Source organism: Lissotriton vulgaris, chromosome 4_1 (genome assembly GCF_964263255.1).
Source record: "Lissotriton vulgaris chromosome 4_1, aLisVul1.2, whole genome shotgun sequence".
NCBI lineage: Eukaryota > Metazoa > Chordata > Amphibia > Caudata > Salamandridae > Lissotriton > Lissotriton vulgaris.
Window position 1 is genome coordinate 1196834196 of NC_141691.1, and position 11803 is coordinate 1196845998.

Consider the following 11803-nt stretch of genomic DNA (forward strand, 5'->3'; position numbering starts at 1 on the left):
AGAAAGGGGGCATTTCTGTGTGCTTATGACTCTTTGTGCTTTGCAACCTGACTCCAATATCTGTCTATGTTAGTTTGACAGCTAGGGTTTGTGCTTACTTTCCAGAAAGCTATCACACAGGGAGGTTGAGGATTTAACAGGGTTACATCTGCATACTGAATTCACCTCCTGGGCTGGGAGAGAGGGAAGTGGGACACATTTCCTTTTGGATAGGCTGTGTCCTGCCCTTACAAAAAGGGCTCTTTTACCCCCTACTGTATGCCAGGAGCCAGAGCTGGGTTGAAAGTGGGTTTTGTGCACTTCTACGGTTTCTTTTGAAGTTACCTCCACATCAAAGACATTTTGAGTATTAGTACAGGGGCTCTGACCCCATGTTTTTAGACACTGCATGGACTTGTAACCAGACTCTTCTGGCTCTGTAAAGTGTACATTGCCAAGGGACTGCTGTTTTGCCAGGAGGAACTGCCATATGGACTACTTGCTTTGTTGTGCTGGTCTGTTGACCACTGATTGCTGGGCTGCAGAAGGGACGGTCACCTTATATTTGCCCTGATTATGCGCTCCTGCCTGCCAGCTTTCCTGGTCCTTTGTGAACACCCAACTGCACTCCAAGGAGCTCAGCGCATGGTGAGTGCTGCAACCTGTTCCTGGCTTTTACCTTGTTCATGCTCTTGTGCCCCAGTGGATAGCACGTGGTGAGCGCTCCTTAGTTTTAATCAGTGTGGTGGGCATTGTGACATACTTTGGGTTCTCCAGCGAAGTGCATAGTGAGAGTTTACCTAAGCTTCAGCAAAGGAGGTTTGTGCCTTAAAGTGTCGCAGTGGCTCCCAGCACCACTCTCACACCCCTGATGCATTGCCAAGGCTACAAGGAGGCACCTACTATGTCAGCTGGGTGAGGCCCCACCCCCTGCTGGAGCAGTGGCAGGTGTGCAGGAAAGGCTAGAAACCCTTCGCGGGAGTCCCGACCCGTGTTGAGAAGGAACTCTGCGTTGGTGGCAGCTACTGCACTGCATGCTCTCTGGCAGCGGACGTTCACTACCTGCATGCCGGGGGGCCAAGAGAGGTCTTCCAGCAGAGTCAGCATTGTGGGCCTGCCCCCTTGATGTGCCATACAGATGGAATAATTCGGCTAAAATGGCCATTACAGAGTAAGGCCTCGATGGAGGCCACTGTCTCATTTCTTCAGGAATCAGCTGGCATATTATTTGCAGGTGCTCCAACGTCCTACATTTCATACCTATTTTGTAATCATTGCACCAGGGCTAATACTGTAACCTAGCTAATAGGGGCGCAGGGGTTTCTGTGCCCACGTGGTCCTATGGTTGCAGATGTTTCATTTAGGTTTCATTATATCTGCATTACTGGTGTTCATGATGGCATGATTGGTGTTCTTGCACCCATGTGGGTATGCATGTACTGTTTCTAAAACCTGTTGCATTTTATGGCCTGATGTTTCAATGTATGTTGTTCTTATGTTTGCATAGTCAGGATAGCGAGTACTGTCTCATGATCTGCATATATGCACAGTTTTCATGATCATGTTGTTTTGGTCTATGATTTATGTACAATATATGTTATATTTGTATATAATCTTGAGTGGAGTATCTTTTGTTGTGTGTTTGTTGTGTTACTAGTGTGAGTGTGTAGTGCAAACACTTTACACATTGCCTCAGGTGATAAGCCTGACTGCTCTGTGCCAAGCTACCAAAGGGTGAGCACATGTCATCTTTGGTGTGTAATTTACTTGCCCTGATCAGAGTGTTGGGTTCTGCCTGGCTTAGGTGCATACCCTAGCCAACAATAAAAGCCATCTCTATAACATGCTACAGATCTATGTGTTTCTATTGTTTAAGAACATTATAAAAAGATGTTATTTGGGGGGAGAGCTTTATTTTTGTTCATTTTTCCGTAGAGTCAGACTTTATGCTGGTTGCTTAGTGATGTCAAAGGTTATATTCCTTCCTTAAAATCTGAATATGCTAATTCATTAAATTAACTAAGTTGTGCTTTCTGTAATCATTACTGTGAGACCTGCCATCCTTGGCATGGTTTCCCCTGACATTTTGCCTTCTGAGATCCTGTTTTGCTGACTTCCTTTTTGCTGGCTGTAGGATTCTTGGCACATTACCAGTACTAATATGCATATGCTCTGTACTCACAGCATGATAACATTGGCTTATCCACAATTGGCATATTTAATTTGCTTATAAGTCCCTAATAAAGTGCACTATATGTGCCCAAGGCCTATAATTAAATGCTACTAGTGGACTTGCAGCCCTTCAATCATGACTCAGGCCTTCCACTCTAGAGCCTGCGTGTGCAGTTTTAAACTGCCATTTCAACCTGGCAAGTTAACCTAACTGCCAGGCAGATATCTTTCCTTTTATTACATATACATCACCCCTAAGGTGGACACTAGGCAGACCTATGGGCAGTGTGAAGTGTATTTAAAGGGTAGGACATGTACTTTTGAATGTTACGTGTCGTGGTAGTGAAAACCTGTAAAATTGTATTTCATTACTGCAAGGCCAATCCAGCCGCGGTCGGTAGGGGAGTACCTGCCGGGGCGGTGACGTGTGGAGTGGGAGTGGCAGGGTGGGGGTTATTAATGTATGGATAATGGAGGTTTGCATGTAAGTAAACATATAAATAAATCAAACAAATTTCGTTGTGTGCACTGCATCCCCAAATGCAATGCAGTGCACGCAACAAAATTCGTTTGATGTATTTAAATGTTTACTTACCTGCAAACCTCCATTATCCATACATTAATAACCCAATCTCTCCCATGAGTTTACATTGAAATTGCCCTAAAACATCTTCTAAGTGTAATTTCCAATTCAGAAAAGTTAGAGATTTGGAATTTGGTGTCTCCGGACTCACAATTTGAAATCACAACTCATGGTGAAGCCAGTTTTTAAATTGTACGTCTGAAAATGCCACTTGTAGAAAGCTGAACAAACATATTGGAGGATGCACTTCTTCCCTTAATAAGACACCATGATATTTACATCTTCATTTGAGGTGCGTGCGGGCAGTGCTGTGGATCGCCTCCACCACAGAAAAAACTATTGTATTAAAATAAGAGAGACAAACTTCTTGCACTGAAACTGTTGCACTGCAAAATGTGGGAACTGGTCCCACCGGAGTATCCAATTCGTATAGGTATTCTATAGTACACACTTCTTGCTTTCCTCTTATTCAGTTTAGGATGACTTTTTTTAAACATAGGGGTGGTTCTTTGGGAATCGTTTTCAGAATTTTCACAATTGTTTAATACATATTCAGTGTACTTTAGTTGAAGTCAACTATGAATCGTAGTTTAGGTTAAAGTTATTTTAAAAGCAATGTCAATACGTTTTTATTTCATACGTTTTTGAGCATACATGTATTGTATTTCACAAGATTGCTTACTCGTATTCACTCACCTAAAACGTATTCTCTGTTTGGTTAAAGGGTGTTTATGATTTAGTGGGTAGATAAACCCTTTCCATTAGGGGGGAAGCAAGTTGCATTGTGGGAGTCTGAGTCCTTGGTAAATATTGAGTACCGTTAGTGGGGAAAGCAGGCATGCAGTGGTAATTAATGATCAAGCCTTTAAGTTATTTCAAGAGCACATGAGTGAGAGCAGCTGCTTACAGGGATCGAGAGCCAGGAAGAACGAGGGACCGACGAGCTAAAGGAGAGAAGCACGATGAGGTAAGATTGTTGTAGGCGGTTTCTGGCAGTGGGGAAGCACTGTGAGAGAGATAGAGGGGGAGTGGATGGAGCTAGGTGTGGTCATATGTAACAGGACGGGGTTTGTGATTGTTATCGGTGGTTTAGCTGCAGAGAACGCTACGGGGGACATGGTTAGAGTGAGGGAGGTGATTAAGTGGGAGCAGTGGTCGAAGTGGGGACAAAAAGTAGGGGAACTGTGGGCCGAGACTCAGGGGGCGGGAATAAGCAGAGGATTGGATTAGTGGGCGGAGTCGGAGGTGTGGCTAGAAATAGCAATGATTTTGACCAATGCGGTTAGTAGGATACGCACTCCTTTTGGTGTTTGGGTGTAGTCAATGTCAAAATAGGTAGGTGGTGCCCGTGGAGTAGGACCCCCTGTAATTGGGGTTGAACAAAACTGTTGAACGCACTGTTTCCCTCGAGATCAGTGTCTCTCCAGAGCACTCTGTGCTAAGTTCAATGATTTATTCATAAAATGTGGACAAAGTTCGATTGTGTGATTAAATTTGTTCCTTTAATTGTTCATTTTCAGTTCATCACATGATTATTCTCATGGTGTTTTAAGATGTGGCCCGGTGGCCCAATGCATTTCGGGCTTTTGCCCTTCCTCAGGGGCCATGTAATACTCTGTTTCAGACTATGTGTCGACGTACTTTTGCGAGTGTTGACGAGCCGGAATGGTAGTGATCTCGGCGTGTTCAGCGCTCGTCCGTCCAAAAACGTTCTCGGATGGACGAGCTCTGGAGAGACACTGATCTCGAGGGGAACAGTGCGTTCAACAGCTAGAAATAGCAAAACATACCAATTTTTAGTGCATTTGGCATTTCACTGACCAGTTACAGCTTATAACGTTATTTAATTCAAACAATCGATAAACATGTTTATTTTAGGTTTAATATATATGTTGTTTATATTTAATTCATTTACAATGTGGGACATGTTTCCAATCACAGAATATTCCAAATATGCTAATAAGTGGAATCATAAGCCATTTGTCTCCGAGCCTTGCAGTTTCTTTCATTGGCACTTCTCCTCCCTTTTTCTAACCATTTCTGATCACCTTTCTCACCGCTGCATTTGCATGTTACACTGGGATTAATGAGGTGAACTCTTTCCAGAGACTGTTAGTATGTGTTGAAAACATGCTCCTTTGTCTGGTGTGCATGCAAATCTTGCATTGCAAATCCCTTGTGAGTTGCATCACTACTACTGGAACAAGGCCAATGGAGCAATGGAGGCACCAATGGGTGAGGTGGACTGGCCTCAAGGGACTGTGACCTCTGTGACAAAGTCACTGCTGCTCTAGGGTGTGCTGCTTTGTAGGCCTGCCCGCAAGAGTGGAGGTGAACTTCAGTATGGATTGTGGTGGACAGGGCTTCAAGGTTAACCAACACTGGCACTGGTAGGGTTCACCTGCTGGCCCTACCGGCCCTAGACCAGTTCTTCTAAGGTCTATCTTAGGAATGTGCTCCCTCAGAAGTGGTCTGATGGACTCGGCATGAAGGCTGAACCAGGTCCCCCAGTTCTAAATTCGGCTGCTCTGGCCATAGTGCCACATCCTATCCCCACTGAACACCCTTCTGCCCCACTGAATGAAACTTGCACTGTCTTCAGCTACAACCCAATTCTGCCTCATTATAAAAACACTCAGGAACTCTCTATCATATTTAACTAAAAAAAAACTCTAGTGTCTCGGGTACAATTCCAGAAACAAAGCAAGATAATTAAAAGTAGGTTAATAGAATTTTGGGTACGTAAAGGACACACAACTTAAATGCTGATGTTTTAGTTTCCAGTTCTGATGTAATTGTCACAGGGCACCATGCCACACCAGCTCTCTTGAAAGTTGACCTGTGGGTAAAACAGTTTTGTCCCTTTGTTCTTGTCTGTGACCTATCTCATGCAATAAATTGGATGACACTGCTTGGATTAAGTAAACTAGGACCCAAAAGACCCCACTCATCTAGCTAATCGCACTGAAGTACATTGTTTGTTGACCAGAAACATACCTAGCCTTAATGACTCCGGATTATGAATTACTGGAGGCAAGGACATTATAGGATCTAAAAGCATGGGTTTTTATTGGTCCACATGTAAAATGCATGCCCAAATACTCCACTGTACACTCGCAAATAAAGCACAATTTTTCTAACATATACATTACATTTTTAACTAGGACCAGTAAATGTCATAGATTCTGAGGGATTGATATTAATGACAGATGCACTAAAGGAGGGATGAGTGGAGTGCAGGAATTAAAGGAGAGGCAGGAACAAAAGGAGAAGAAAGAAATGAAAAAAAGAGCTGAAAGAAGTAAAATGCAAAGTGAAGAAACAGAACAAATGTGAAAAGGAAAGAAAGAAAAAGAAGCAATAAAAAACTGAAAGTGAGAATGAAGCAAAGGAATAAAAAAAAGTAACAAAGAGAAAGAAAAAAGAGAAGATTGAAGTAGACAATGAAAGAAAGAACCATAGAAACAAACAAGGACAGGAGCGGGATAGGCAGAAAGGAGACCATAAAAGAAGTAGGATGAAAGAAACAAAGGAAATGAATGAAAAAGCATTTTGCTAAGTTTAACAATGTCGATATTTTTTGCATACAGGAGACCCACCTTCCTTGGGCAAAGAGAAATCTGATGAAATTTAGGGGGCTTGAAATTTTAGCTTGTTCATCTCAAACGTCAACTATTAGAGGAGTGGCCATTTTAGCTAAACCTATGGTTGGAGGAGCAAAGCGGTATAAGGCTGACAGTGCAGGGAGATGGGTGATAGTTGAACTTAATGTAGGCTGTACAATATGTGTGATATATGGCTCAAATCAGGATGATCCTGAAATCTTTGATTGTTTGGAGGGGGAGTTAGCTAATTGGCCAACACCCATAATGGTCTGTGGAGATTTAAATATTTCAGTAGACTGGAGCAAAGCAGATGATTACTCTGGGCGGAAACCCAAAGTGTTCCGAGCTCTCGACTCCCTTATGAAGTCACATGGTCTTAAAGATGTGTGGGCGGTCAGGGAACCCTCGGATCCTTGCTTCACTTATTTCTCCTGTCCTAATCTGAAATATACTAAATTAGATTACTTTTTGATTTCCTCCACGGAGCTGAATAAGGTGCAAATTAAGAAACTCCCAAAATCAATATCAGATCACAATCCTCTAGTGCTGTACTATGATATGCCTAAAATAGAAAGAAAACAAACCAGTTGGTCTTTCGAGAGAAAATTATTATTAGACACCAGATTTGTTCAACATCTTAAAAAATGGGCCGTGGAGTTTTATGATACCAATAGGTATAGTGCGTCTCGTAATAGTGTTTGGGATGCCTTTAAGGCTGCTCTTCGAGGAGAGACGATAAGCTGTTCCGCCAGGATTAGGAAAGATGACAAAAGGGAGATCGAGAAGCTGTTAGATATGCTAGTGGTAGCGGAAGAACAGCATATCAAGGATTTAGGTCAGGGACGGGAGGGACGGGAGAGTCTAAAAAGGATAACAGTTATCAAAGCGGACCTGCAGAAAACAGTCACTCAGAAAGAAACTAGTGAGTATCAGGTCTCCAAGGCAAGTCGCTATGAAACAGGAGAACAGGCGGGTAAGGCACTTGCTTTGCAGATAAGGCAAAAGAGGACTAAGAATGTAATCTCCCGTATACAGGACGAAGATAAGGAATATACAGAGCCCAAAGACATTTTAGGAGTCTTTCAGAATTTTTATCAGAACCTTTATAATAAAGAGGGCGTTTTGGGTGAACACGGATCAGATTCAGGCTATGTGGATGATGGGCCTTGTCTAGACAGTCAAACTAGAGAAGATCTTGATAGAGATCTAGATATGTTAGAATTAACTAAAGCCTTACAGGAACTAGCCTCAGGTAAAGCAGCAGGACCTGATGGAATCCCTCTAGAGGTGTATAAATGTTTAGAAAAGGAGATCGCCCCAATTTTACTAGATTTATTCAATGGTATCTTGTGGTCAGGTTTAATTCCCGAGTCCTGGAAGGAAACTAACATCGTTATCTTCCACAAGAAGGGGAAACCCAAAGAACTGCCGGGGTCCTACCGACCAATATCATTGATTAATGCTGATACCGAGCTATATTCTAAGATCTGGGCTGGCAGGTTGGGGGGGATCATCGGGCGTCTTGTTTCCCCGTGGCAGCATGGGTTTATACCTGGGAGAGGTACTACAGAACACACTAGAAGAGCAATTGCGCTATTTGATGCCCATGATGCTACGGGGGGGGAGATGGCCATGATCCTCCTCGATGCTGAGAAAGCCTTCGACCGAGTGGTTTGGGACTTTCTCTGGGGGATCTTGGTCGGTAGAGGCTTTGGTAATAATTTTCTGAGGGCAATTAAGGCTATGTATCTTGATCCCGTGGCTTGGGTTATGGTCATGGGGGAAAGGTCTGATAAAATAGTGATAAAGAGGGGGACACGCCAGGGGTGTCCTTGCTCCCCGATCCTATTCTCCCTATATATAGATCCTTTCATTCAAAAAATTTTAGGATCTCGACAAATCAGCCCTGTAGTGTTTAATGGCTTCACTACAAAATTGCTCGCATACGCTGACGACTTGGCGATAACTACATCTGACCCTCATCAAGCAATGCCAGCGTTGGTTCAACTGGCCAACGAATTTGGGTTTCATTCAGGCTATCGGCTAAATGAGGGGAAAACGCAGATAATTTGTACTAAAAATATAGTGAAGACCGATTATAGATTTGTAAATTCAGCCACATACCTTGGAGTTAGAATTAATTCAGCAGTCAAGAAGATGGTTGGAGAGAATTATATCCCCCTTATTAATGAAATCGAAAAGGATTTGAAAAGAATTGACGTCTTACACCTATCTTTAATTGGTAGGGTAAATGTCTTAAAAATGACGATGTTCCCCAAAATGTTATACTTGTTTAGGGCTATCCCACTGTTGTTAGAGGAAAGTGTGTTGAGGAAAATCGAATCCACATTTGTTAAGTTTGTCTGGCAGTACGGCAAAGTTAGACGTTCAATTAATTATATGTCACTACCATGGGACAGGGGAGGTCTGGCTATGCCGAACCTCAGACTATATCATTTGGTTTGCCTCCTTACACAGATGAACATACTAATTCAACCGGACCATCTAACATCTGAAGATCAAACTGAGAGTCTGGTCCCTCCCTCTATTTTCGAGCTGTTATTGGGGAGGAAGGCTTATGGATTATTGCACTGCGAGTTAGATCGAAGATACTATAGGAAGGCTAGGTATAAGATCATTGAAGGGGTCTGGGGAACTTGGAAAGCTATCAGTAAAATCATGAAGATTCCCAAAATAAATACCAATGTAAATCTTTGGAAATCAAATCTATTTCCATATCTGGGCCAAAGTGTGTACTGTACTGTATGGAGAGAGCATGGGATAAGATCTCTAGGTGACATCATGAAAGGTGGTGCTCTCTATAGCTTTGACGACCTACAGAAGATGTATGGGATCCCCGGTACCCACTGGATTTTATATGAACAAATTTCTCAAACACTATTAGCACAAAGACCAAAGATTTTGATACCCCCAGATAGTCAACTGGTTGAGTACCTAAAAAAAGGGGGAAAGAAGATAGGTACTGCCTACAACTTTGCGTTGCTCGCCCTCACAGATGATCTGGAGAAAACTGAGGCCACATGGGCACAAAAATTGGGGGATCCGGATGTCGATATAGACCTAGCCCTGATATTAAGTAAGAAAGTTTTTCGTGCAGTAAACTTTAGGTCTCAACATTATAAGACGTTATTTAACCTATATTATACCCCTGCGAAATTGTATGGGTGGGGAATTAGAGAAAATGATAAATGCCCCAAATGCAATTCAGGCCCGGCAGACCTATTGCATATGTTTTATGACTGTCCTAGTTTGGTCTTAATACGCAGTGAAATAACTTTATTTTTGGAGGGGCTGCTAGGTATTAATATCAACCTATCCCCTACCCTGGTTATTACAGAGATAGACAATAAACATCATGTTGAGAGAGATACCCAAGCGTTATTGTTCATTGCAGTAGCGGTATTACGAATTCTTATCTCGGCTGGGTGGAAGGATACTGTTGCTCCTACATTTCAAATGTGGTTATCCAGATTGTTAGGTATGCATAACTTAGAAGCATGTTTATATGAATTTAAGGGGAAGACAGCTCGAGAATTTGGTAGAAATATTTGGGAGCCCTTGAAGAAATGGAGGAACTAACAAAAAGATAAATTACATTACTTATGAGTGTTTTAAATTGATCAATGTATTCATAATAGGAATATGAACCCCCCAGGAACTATGAATTAGGAATGTACATTTTTATACTATTTTTTGTACTGTGCTGACTAACTTTTTTTTTTTTTGTTACATTCTGCATTTTATACATGTATAATTTTTCAATTGAATATGTATTGGATTTTAATGGAATTACACCTTATTTTTCAATAAAAAAAAAAAAAGGAATTGAATGAAAAAGAAAACTGAAAAAAGAAAGCAAATACAAAGAGACAGAAAGGAAGGAGGAGATGAAGAAATAATGTAAAAATCTGGCAAATAAAGAAGAGAAAAACTCATCAGTGTGTGTGCTAGGAAGCATTTGCTTGTTTTCAGGCTTCTTACCAGGCGGCAGCTAGACACTTTTCTTTTAACAAGAGGGTATGCTGCTTCTGCTCTGTACCTTTTGGAGGATTCCCATAACCGGATGTAGGTGGAGAGAGGGAGAGAGAGAGAGAGAAAAAATACTCCTGAACTCCACTGACGGGCAAGCTCCTACTAGACATCCTGAGAGCTACTGGTGGGTAGTTATCTGCCACTTAAATCCCATTACAGACGAAACCGTATCTAAATTTGGCAAATTCATGTAAACCTCTGAGTGTAGATTTACTACTATCTAAACAAACCAATTGTGCATTATTCTTTTCTAGTACTATGATTTTTTTGTTTAAATGAAAGCACTATAACAAGTTTGTCTGATGCGTATTTGGTACTTTAGAGGCTTTCTGTTAGATGTTTTAGTAAATGGCAATTGGAGTCTTACCTTTAATAAAACCTTTCTGTTTTTATTCAACATTTTTGTAGTGCAGGAAGTGCTTGCTACAAAAGATTAATCTGTGATGTTTGGACTATAAATGCCAGGTTACTGAAATCAACTCAGTGACACACTTTCATCCTTCTGAGACTGATAAAATGGATGATCAACCTGCTGGAATCCAAACTGCTGCAGTTTCACATATATGTCTGCAAGGGTGTCAGTACGGGCGCACATGTCCACCTACTTAAAACTGAATATTACAAGTTTGAGATAGAATGATTGATGCTTTTCAGCTCATGTAAGATGAATGCAATCTTTCTTTTGCTCAGATTTTTTTAGATTGCGCTGCTCACGATCATTGCTCTTACAGGTCAACAAAAAAAAACACAATATTCAAATGTATGTTCAAGGGCGTCAGGATACTTCTTTCTGTCAGCTCCTTGCCGCTGTATTTTATTTGCCATTTGATTCTTTCGTTTCATGAAATTGTTAAAGGGCACCTCTATTGTTTATTTGTAACCAAAGGTTTGACATGTATGGATTATAAGTGCCCGCAGTGAGCCTGGCATGGGTGGTGCCGCCATCTGCACTGGCCTCTGAGTAGGGCACTACACATTGGAAAAAAATAACAAAAAAACAGCAGATAGGTGGCGTCTGTCAGGCTGCTTGACACCAAAGCCTCCTTATGTGACCATTGTCACAGGTCACAGTGGGTGCAGGCAGGCAGCGTCCTCATAATTGAGGTGTGAATCACCGCTCACTGCAGCAGCAGGGCCATCAGAGATAGCCGACACTGATGGCCCTTTCAGTCTTACTTTGCAGGCCCCCACAGCGGGGAAGGGGAGGAGGTCGGGCGCACTGCAGAGGCCTTCCTCAATATGCACAATGCACCACACATGCGGAAAAATAAAAGTGTCATTTAAAAGTACGGCTATTCCTACAGTCCCGGTACGCTTTTTTAAAACCAAGAAGTAGTGGACCGGACTAAGATCATAATTTAAAAGTAGGGGCACGCCATGCCCTTCCGTTCCTGCCCACTTCAAACACTGA